Below are 12,172 nucleotides of genomic sequence, written 5' to 3' on the forward strand. Positions count from 1 at the left end.
AACCCTAACCCTAACCCTAACCCTAACCCTAACCCTAACCCTAACCTAACCCTAACCCTAACCCTAACCCTAACCCTAACCCTAACCCTAACCCTAACCCTAACCCTAACCCTAACCCTAACCCTAACCCTAACCCTAACCCTAACCCTAACCCTAACCCTAACCCTAACCCTAACCCTAACCCTAACCCCTAACCCCTAACCCTAACCCTAACCCTAACCCTAACCCTAACCCTAACCCTAACCCTAACCCTAACCCTAACCCTAACCCTAACCCTAACCCTAACCTTGAAGAATACCATCCGAGCCTTACCTAAAAACGATTGGCCAGGTACTTGGGAGACAGCCGTACATTGGGCAATACGACGCTTCCCACATCTCAACAGAGAGGTTATCAACATGACAGCAAATGTCCTGCGCCAATGGGGGATGACAGAGAGTCTTCCAGACATCCCTCTCCCAACACAAACCTACAAAAGAAAACGGGGAAAACGTAAAAGACCTGGCTCAGAACCTCAGGTATTACCCCAACAGACACCAAATCCTACCAATCCTCCCACCGTTAACCCGAACAAAATCCAAGCGGTAACCCCACAAAAGAATCATACCAGTCCTCCAAAGAGGCTGGATCAATCCACGCAGATTCAGATAACCGCAACACCCAATCCAGGCGCAGATCAGCCCAAACAAGCTGTGGCCATCTGTAACTCATCTGATACTACGATGGACATTGCCGATGATCAAACAGGCCCCTACAACATTGACCTTGACACTGCCTCTTCCGGATCATCTTCCTCTCCCATGGATACATCCCCACCGACTAATGATCTGCCCACGACTACAAACAGGATGACAAACAGACTTACCTCAAATCCAGCACCCTTACTAAACCCAAACCCTGACAACCAACCTACAGTACCATCCCGCAAAAAAACAAAATTGTCCATCCCCGACTCCCCGTCCCCTGGTCAAACTTCGGACTGGCCCACTACCGACAGGGGTCAGAGCTCACCTCAAGCCCCGGAATTGTATCCCGATCCGGGCACCAAGGTGTACTCTGACCCCCAAACTATACAATGTCTGGTCAACCAAACAGAGACAATGAAACCTCCCAAAACATCCACCCCTGCCAATCCCAACACGACCTCAATACCTTCTTTAAAACCCAAGAATCAACGCCCCATCCGTATATTTGGAAAACCCCGCCTCACCCCTATAACTCGTGTTACACTAGAACCAATTGGAATTCATGGCCCACCCAGAACCAACCCTTTAACTCCCACGGCCATAAGGCTACCAACCTCACCAGACACCACAGAAAACACCATCGGGGAACAAAACCCACTAACATTCATTGATTCAACAAATACAAATCTGGGTTCTTACTCAGAAGAAGATTTCACAAATTGGCTACAAAGCCTAAACATGGATCTTCAGCTGACAGACCCCACCCCTCCTGCAACCTACCCAAACGAAAGTAAAAACCCATCTCCGACCCCCATTCAAATTTCCAGCGATCCACCTGGCCCATCGTCTCCCCACATGGAAGACTTATCAAGGTTTGCGATTGACCCACCTGAGATGCCTCTATATAACCGACATGACCACAAAGGTGACAAGTTAAACAACTGGTCTCTGAAACCAAAAAGGAAAATCCTCATAATGGGTGATTCCAATCTGGCCAGGTTGCCCAACATAGAGGATGAGAAGGTTCAGGTAGACTGCTATCCGGGGGCAAAACTTAGCCACGCCATTCACATACTCCGGAACAAAACACCTACTTCACCCGACGTTCAAGCAGCAATATTATCCTTTGGGCTAAACAACCGCGACAGAGACAATCCTACAACAATAAAGAAGGAAGTCAGCCGCCTCTTAGGAGCAGCTCAAGCTACATTCCCGTATGCTAAGATATTCATACCAATGATCAATTTCCCCAAACAAACCCCTCCACAAATAGCTACCAATATCAAGAACATGAACAAGATCATAAACGGAACCAATCGGCACATACCTCGCTTAAGGAGCTCCTCTTTCTACACGGAGAGGGACGGCATCCACTGGACAAAAAAGACAGGGATAGCAATCTGGAACCACTGGAGATCTTTTTTATTCCAGTATCTACTGCCCCTAGAGGAAATAGGTTGAAAGACGGTTCAGTAATCAATCTTTCCACCTGCTTCCAACTAACGGAAGACCACATTAGTCTACTCAAAAAAGGTCTATCATTCATTCCGACAACAACCATTTTCCCTAACCAAAAACAATCAACCCAGGGCCTGGTACATAGATACCATCGCCGCCTTAAACTCATTTCCTACTACGAAGATTCTACCACAGGTGAAACTCTGCCCTTCCAAAACCAGTCAAAATGGGAACCCAAGAACGAATATATGCCCAGAGAACTAGTGCAGTTGATTGAAAAGGATAAACAAGATTTATCCCACCTAAAACTAAACAAAGAAACACCAAATTTGACTGAGAAAGAAAACCAGGCCCTACAGGAATTACAAAAACTAGACAACATTGTCATCAAACCAGCCGACAAAGGCTCAGCAGTTGTCATCATGGATAGGAAAGACTATGTCCATGAAGCCCTCAGACAACTAAGAGATCCAACCTATTACAAACAATTGGACACACCAATCTACCCCCAAACCGCGTCCAAAATCTACCACATCCTTGACCAAATGTACAACCAAAAGGTCATCTCCTTCAAACAAACCCTGTACCTCAAGGGCCAAACACCCCCCCGGCCGAGATATTTCTATTTACTCCCCAAGATTCACAAAAATCCAAACTCTTGGACCATACCAGACAAAATACCACCAGGGCGTCCAATCGTCTCAGACTGCAGTAGTGAATCCTACGGAACAGCAGAATGGATAGACTACTTCCTAAACCCCCTATCCACTATACATCCAAGCTACATAAAGGACACGGGAGATTTCATTACAAAGATTCGAGCACTCTCGCTACCACCAGATTGTTTACTTTTCACAATGGACGTGGAAAGTCTATATACAAACATTGACACAGAAAGGGGTCTACAAGCGGTCCACAGTCTTCTCCAACAACACCCAGATCCATCACGCCCAGATCGATACATTCTTGATCTCTTACGCATCAATTTGGAGAACAATGACTTCCAATTTGATGGAAAATATTTCCTACAAATCAAGGGTACAGCAATGGGAAAGCGTTTCTCCCCGGCCTATGCCAACATATATATGGCAGACTGGGAAAAATCAGTCTTTCAAAAATGCACTAAGAAACCCGTGATATACCTTAGGTATATTGACGATATCTGGGGGGTTTGGACTCACTCCAGAGCAGAATTCGAGGACTTCCTCAAAATCCTCAACAACCATCACAACTCGATCAAACTTCAGGCCACCATCCACGAATCTGAGGTTAACTTTCTCGACACCACCACTTTCAAAGGCCCGAACTTCAGAGAATCTGGAACATTGGATACGAAAGTGTATTTTAAACCAACGGATACACACGCCCTACTACACAAATCCAGCTTCCACCCAAAGCACACATTCAGAGGATTAGTACACTCCCAACTCTTACGATTCCGCAGAAATTGCTCTTTACCGGAGGACATTGGCCAAGCGACAAAAACACTCTTCCAGGCCCTCAGACTTAGGGGATACTCACGCACATTCTTAAGGAACATCAGGAAAAGAACAATCAACCAAGACAACGCTGCACCCGCTCACCAGGAGGAAAACAGAACTCCAATTCCATTGATATCAATATACTCCTCTTACAGTATGGCAGCCCACCGCAGACTGAAACAAAACTTTCAGGAAATACTACCAGAACATTTACTGAGAAATGCTCATAGGGTCATATCATCATTCAAAAAGAACCCTAATCTCAAAGATTTACTTACCAGAGCAAAACTCCCACCAATGGGATCTGGTAACCGGCAGGGCTGTGTTCTAGGTCCTCAGGTAGCAACTAACACTAATGATGGCACCCGAATCTTAACCCAACCAGGTCTCAACCTTAACTCGAGGAATTGTGTCTACCTACTTTCCTGCCACATATGCCCCAAACAATATGTAGGTGAGACAAGAAACTCAGTAAGAACCAGACTTTATGCCCACCGACATAACATAACACGAGGTAGAAAAATGGACACACTATTGGTTCAACACTTCCGTGCACATGGGATGCGGAACTTGAGGACCAAGACACTTGAAAGCAGAGCAGGGTGGTCTGATTCACACCGCCGGAGGGCAGAACAGATGTGGATGGATCTGTTGGACACCGGATACCCCAACGGTCTAAATGAGAACTAAGGAAGTTTTGGATATGTACAAAGTTATTACTATAATAATCGAACTGTAGACCAACCTTTACTGTTCCAGAATTTTGTTCTAATAATGTGTTCTAACAAGTGTGATTTGTATACATTTTTTGTAATTGTTTATCATAACATTAAAATTTAATATGGGATCACATGAAGAAAAACTACACCTATCTAGTGGTCTGACTACTAGGGTGTCTTTCTGATCGGTCCCATATTTAACCTAATTGAAATTTATATATTTAAATTAGTAATTTAGAATTTAATAAACTTATGACTTAAGCTCCAAAATTTAAATTTTTTTTTTTTTTTTTTTTTTTTTTTTTTTTTTTTTTTTTTTTTTTTTTTTTTTTTTTTTTTTTTTTTTTTTTTTTTTTTTTTTTTCCTCTTCTCCCTCTTCCTTGGGTCTCATTATGGATGGAGGTTTGTTTGGTCTTTCTCAGTCAGTAAGCACGGAATAGATTGAATCCCAACTAACTTAACTGGTTCACCAATCTTACGGAGACTCAAATTATGGACAATACTGACCTGTTATCAAGTTAACTGGACTTGAATTCCTGGAACACGCTCTCCGGACAAAACCTAACTCAAGCGATTCATCATACACCGACCCTAGATTAACTCCCAAACACTCGATTCATACATCCAACCCAAACACATGTGCTTCAGTCTCTCCCCCTCCTCGCGCTTCCCCTTTTGGGAGCGAGGTTTTGGGGGGGGAGAGACGGGGTCTGGCCTAGTCAGGCAGAATGCAGGTTGAAAATGTAGTCACGTTTCCCTGCATTCAGGACCTCATTCCTCCACACACGTCACTACACAATTGAAAGACTGCCACTCTGGATCTAACCCTAACCTCAACCATGTGGGAACCATGCCTAAACCTAAACACTTGAAATACACGCCTAACCTCAACCACTCTTAGGAGATGCAAATTATGGACTGGATCTAACCCTAACCTCAACCATGCGGGAACTATACCTAAACCCAAACATTCGGAATACACGCCTAACCTCAACCATTCCCAAGAGACTCAAATTATGGATAGTACTTACCTGTTATCAAGGGAACTGGACTTGAATTCCTGGAACACGCTCTCCGGATAAAACCTAATTCGACCAGTTCATCATACACCGACCCTAGATCAACTCCCAAACACTCAATTCATACATCCAACCCAGACACATGTGCTTCAGTCTCTCCCCCTCCTCGCTCCTCCCTTTTAAGGAGCCAGGTTGGGAGGGTGAGAGATGAGGTCTTGCCTAGCCAGGCAGAATGCAGGTTGAAAATGCAGTCACATTTCCCTGCATTTATGACCTCATTCCTCCACACACGTCACTACACAACAGAAAGACTGCCATCCCAGATCTAACCCTAACCTCAACCATGTGGAAACCATGCCTAAACCTAAAACGCTCGAAATACACGCCTAACCTCAACCACTCTCAATAGATGCGAATTATGGACTGGATCCAACCTCAACCAGGAGTAAACTATGCCTAAACCTAAAACACTCGGAATACACGCCTAACCTCAACCATTCTCAGGAGGCTCGAATTGTGGACAATACTTACCTGTTATCAAGTGAACTGGACTTAAATTCCTGGAACACGCTCCCGGACGAAACCTAACTCGACCGATTAATCATACACCGACCCTAGATCAACTCCCAAACACTCAATTCATACATCCAACCCAAACACAGGTGCTTTAGTCTCTCCCCCTCCTTGCTCCTCCCTGGTTTTGGGGGGTCAGGTTTAGAGGGCAAGAGATGGGGTCTTGCCTAGTCAGGCAGAATACAGGTTGAAAATGTAGTCACATTTCCCTGTATTCATGACCTCATTCCTCCACACACGTCACTACACAATTGAATGACTGCCATCCCAGATCTAACCCTAACCTCAACCATGTGGAAACCATGCCTAAACCTAAACACTCGAAATACACGCCTAACCTCAACCACTCTCAGGAGATGCAAATTATGGACTGGATCTAACCCTAACCTCAACCATGTGGAAACTAGGCCTAAACCTAAAACACTCGGAATACACGCCTAACCTCAACCATTCTCAGGAGACTCAAATTAGGGACAATACTTACCTGTTATCAAGTGAACTGGACTTGAATTCCTGGAACACGCTCTCCGGATAAAACCTAACTCAACCGATTCATCATACACCGACCCTAGATCAACTCCCAAACACTCAATTCATACATCCAACCCAAACACATGTGCTTCAGTCTCTCCCCCGCCTCGCTCCTCCCTTCTGGGAGCCAGGTGGGGAGGTTGAGAGACGAGGTCTGAATGCCTAGTCAGGCAAGAATACAGATTGAAAGTGTGGTCACATTTCCCTGCATTCAGGACCTCATTCCTCCACACACCTCACTACACAACAGAAAGACTGCCATCCAGGATCTAACCCTAACCTCAACCATGTGGAAACTATGCCTAAACCTAAACACTCGGAATACACGCCTAACCTCAACCATTCTCAGAAGACTCAAATTATGGACAATACTTACCTGTTATCAAGTGAACTGGACTTGAATTCCTGGCACACGCTTCCGGACGAAACCTAACTCGACCGATTCATCATACACCGACCCTAGATCAACTCCCAAACACTCGATTCATACATCCAACCCAAACACATGTGCTTCAGTCTCTCCCCCTCCTCGCTCCTCCCTTTTGGGGAGCCGGGTTTGGAGGGTGAGAGATGAGGTCTTCCCTAGTCAGGCAGAATGCAGGTTGAAAATGTGGTCACATTTCCCTGCATTCATGACCTCATTCCTCCACACACGCCACCACACGATTGAAAGACTGCCATCCCAGATCTAACCCTAACCTCAACCATGTGGAAACCATGCCTAAACCCAAAACACTCGGAATACACGCCTAACCTCAACCATTCTCGGGAGACTCAAATTATGGACAACACTCACCTGGTATCAAGTGAACTGGACTTGAATTCCTGGAACACGCTTCCAGACGAAACCTAACTCGACCGATTAATCATACACCGACCCTAGATCAACTCTCAAACACTCAATTCATACATCCAACCCAAACACATGTGCTTTAGTCTCTCCCCCTCCTTGCTCCTCCCTGTTTGGGGGACCAGGTTTGGAGGGTGAGAGATGAGGTCTTGCCTAGTCAGGCAGAATGCGGGTTGAAAGTGTGGTCACATTTCCCTGCATTCATGACCTCATTCCTCCACACACGTCACTACACAATTGAAAGACTGCCATCCCAGATCTAACCCTAACCTCAACCATGTGGAAACCATGCCTAAACCTAAACACTCGAAATACACGCCTAACCTCAACCACTCTCAGGAGATGCAAATTATGGACTGGATCTAACCCTAACCTCAACCATGTGGAAACTATGCCTAAACCTAAAACACTCGGAATACACGCCTAACCTCAACCATTCTCAGGAGACTCAAATTAGGGACAATACTTACCTGTTATCAAGTGAACTGGACTTGAATTCCTGGAACACGCTCTCCGGACAAAACCTAACTCAACCGATTCATCATACACCGACCCTAGATCAGCTCCCAAACACTCAATTCATACATCCAACCCAAACACATGTGCTTCAGTCGCTCCCCCGCCTCGCTCCTCCCTTCTGGGAGCCAGGTGGGGAGGTTGAGAGACGAGGTCTGAATGCCTAGTCAGGCAAGAGTACAGATTGAAAATGTGGTCACATTTCCCTGCATTCAGGACCCCATTCCTCCACACACCTCACTACACAACAGAAAGACTGCCATCCAGGATCTAACCCTAACCTCAACCATGTGGAAACTATGCCTAAACCTAAACACTCGGAATACACGCCTAACCTCAACCATTCTCAGAAGACTCAAATTATGGACAATACTTACCTGTTATCAAGTGAACTGGACTTGAATTCCTGGCACACGCTTCCGGACGAAACCTAACTCGACCGATTCATCATACACCGACCCTAGATCAACTCCCAAACACTCGATTCATACATCCAACCCAAACACATGTGCTTCAGTCTCTCCCCCTCCTCGCTCCTCCCTTTTGGGGAGCCGGGTTTGGAGGGTGAGAGATGGGGTCTTCCCTAGTCAGGCAGAATGCAGGTTGAAAATGTGGTCGCATTTCCCTGCATTCATGACCTCATTCCTCCACACACGCCACCACACGATTGAAAGACTGCCATCCCAGATCTAACCCTAACCTCAACCATGTGGAAACCATGCCTAAACCCAAAACACTCGGAATACACGCCTAACCTCAACCATTCTCGGGAGACTCAAATTATGGACAACACTCACCTGGTATCAAGTGAACTGGCTTGAATTCCTGGAACACGCTTCCAGACGAAACCTAACTCGACCGATTAATCATACACCGACCCTAGATCAACTCTCAAACACTCAATTCATACATCCAACCCAAACACATGTGCTTCAGTCTCTCCCCCTCCTTGCTCCTCCCTGTTTGGGGGACCAGGTTTGGAGGTTGAGAGATGAGGTCTTGCCTAGTCAGGCAGAATGCGGGTTGAAAATGTGGTCACATTTCCCTGCATTCATGACCTCATTCCTCCACACACGTCACTACACAATTGAAAGACTGCCATCCCAGATCTAACCCTAACCTCAACCATGTGGAAACCATGCCTAAACCTAAACACTCGAAATACACGCCTAACCTCAACCACTCTCAGGAGATGCAAATTATGGACTGGATCTAACCCTAACCTCAACCATGTGGAAACTATGCCTAAACCTAAAACACTCGGAATACACGCCTAACCTCAACCATTCTCAGGAGACTCAAATTAGGGACAATACTTACCTGTTATCAAGTGAACTGGACTTGAATTCCTGGAACACGCTCTCCGGACAAAACCTAACTCAACCGATTCATCATACACCGACCCTAGATCAACTCCCAAACACTCAATTCATACATCCAACCCAAACACATGTGCTTCAGTCTCTCCCCCGCCTCGCTCCTCCCTTCTGGGGGCCAGGTGGGGAGGTTGAGAGACGAGGTCTGAATGCCTAGTCAGGCAAGAATACAGATTGAAAATGTAGTCACATTTCCCTGCATTCAGGACCCCATTCCTCCACACACCTCACTACACAACAGAAAGACTGCCATCCAGGATCTAACCCTAACCTCAACCATGTGGAAACTATGCCTAAACCTAAACACTCGGAATACACGCCTAACCTCAACCATTCTCAGAAGACTCAAATTATGGACAATACTTACCTGTTATCAAGTGAACTGGACTTGAATTCCTGGAACACGCTTCCGGACGAAACCTAACTCGACCGATTCATCATACACCGACCCTAGATCAACTCCCAAACACTCGATTCATACATCCAACCCAAACACATGTGCTTCAGTCTCTCCCCCTCCTCGCTCCTCCCTTTTGGGGAGCCGGGTTTGGAGGGTGAGAGATGAGGTCTTCCCTAGTCAGGCAGAATGCAGGTTGAAAATGTGGTCACATTTCCCTGCATTCAGGACCTCATTCCTCCACACACGTCACTACACAATTGAAAGACTGCCATCCCAGATCTAACCCTAACCTCAACCATGTGGAAACCATGCCTAAACCTAAACACTCGAAATACACGCCTAACCTCAACCACTCTCAGGAGATGCAAATTATGAACTGGATCTAACCCTAACCTCAACCATGGGGAAACTATGCCTAAACATAAAACACTCGGAATACATGCCTAACCTCAACCATTCTCAGGGGACTCAAATTATGGACAATACTTACCTGTTATCAAGTGAACTGGACTTGAATTCCTGGAACACGCTCCCGGACGAAACCTAACTCGACCGATTCATCATACACCGACCCTAGATCAACTCCCAAACACTCATTTCATACATCCAACCCAAACACATGTGCTTCAGTCTCTCCCCCTCCTCGCTCCTCCCTTCTGGGGGCCAGGTGGGGAGGTTGAGAGACGAGGTCTGAATGCCTAGTCAGGCAAGACTACAGATTTAAAATGTAGTCGCATTTCCCTGCATTCAGGACCCCATTCCTCCACACACCTCACTACACAACGGAAAGACTGCCATCCCAGATCTAACCCTAACCTCAACCATGTGGAAATCATTGCTTAACCTAAAACACTTGGAATACACGCCTAACCTCAACCACTCTTGGGAGACTTGAATTATGGACAATACTCACCTGGTATCAAGTGAACTGGACTTGAATTCCTGGAACACGCTTCCGGACGAAACCTAACTCGACCGATTAATCATACACCGACCCTAGATCAACTCCCAAACACTCAATACATACATCCAACCCAAACACATGTGCTTCAGTCTCTCCCCCTCCTCGCTCCTCCCTTTTTGGGGAGCCGGGTTTGGAGGGTGAGAGATGAGGTCTTGCCTAGTCAGGCAGAATGCAGGTTGAAAATGTAGTCACATTTCCCTGCATTCATGACCTCATTCCTCCACACACGTCACTACACAATTGAAAGACTGCCATCCCAGATCTAACCCTAACCTCAACCATGTGGAAACCATGCCTAAACCTAAAATACTGGAAGTACACGCCTAACCTCAACCACTTTCAGGAGATTCAAATTATGGACAATACTTACCTGTTGTCAGGTGAACTGGACTCAAACCCCTGGAACACACTCTACGGATCAAAAGATTACTCAATCAATTCATCACACACCGACCTTAGATCAACTACCTACTGTAGCCAGGATTACTGGCATATAATCATCTGCAAAGTGACAATGGGGATAATCACAGGCTCCACCCCCTACCAATTAGATTTCGATACAGACTGTCCAGGGTTGACGGTCCCCTCTGGAAGCCGACCACACCCGGGACATCCAGATGATTGATTTTTATTCCTTAAAAGGAGTTTAACTCACATAAGCCCCGCCCCCCCAACCAATAAGATCTCAATTTGGGTTCCCCTGGAGAACCATCATCACCCCCCAGAATCCCATTGGACCTTTAAAGGGCCTGCATAGACCAGGTTTTTACAGATATAACACAGATTATCCCCTAACCAATCAGATTTGGACAAGTCATATTAAGTATAACCAGGAGGATCAATCAGACTTAATCCTGTACAGTTTGAAAAAAACCCCCCCCAAAGAAGAAACACAACAAATGGTATTTTATTTCATCAAACAAATCTCAAAAAAAAGCCTCAATATAATTCCCTTTACAGGCTCCGCCTCTAGCCAATCAGAAGGGAATAGAGATCTTTGACTCTCGTGGATGAATGAAATCCAACCAATAAGCTGACCGGGGCGTGGAAACGAAATAATAAACAATTTTTCAATGGCTCCGCCCCCGGCCAATCAGGAGAGGTTGTGGTCCAAACAGACCCACCTCTGACTGATCAAAGACTTGGAGCCTCCCATAAGAGGACCAAACCCAAGTATATGGTTTCTTCACTACAAAAAAATAAAAAAATAAAAAAATATACACATTTCCTTAAACAGCTCCGCCCCCAACCAATCAGAAAGAGGCGGGATCCCATTGGGACCCTCCCTCGTCCAACCAGCCAGAGGCCTGGATTCTCTTTTGAGAATCAGATCCAATCAAGGACCAAGCAGGATTCATGAATTAAATCCAACAGCATATGCTGCTTGATATAGCTGTGTTTCAATGAAGGCATTATATCCCAGGGCCAGTCTCCTCACTCGCGGGACACAGATGAAAATATGAGTTTTTCATGAATTTTATTATCTAAAACTGAATCAAAAACCACATATGACACACCGTTGCGTTCATTGGATCCTCTAGTTTATAAATATCCACTTTGTTTACGACAAATCACATTCCTGGACATCTAAACAACAAA

This window comes from Trachinotus anak, unplaced genomic scaffold (assembly GCF_046630095.1).
Source record: "Trachinotus anak isolate AG129_WGS33_773 ecotype Australia unplaced genomic scaffold, CSIRO_AGI_Tana_v1 ptg000084l, whole genome shotgun sequence".
NCBI classification, from domain to species: Eukaryota; Metazoa; Chordata; class Actinopteri; order Carangiformes; family Carangidae; genus Trachinotus; species Trachinotus anak.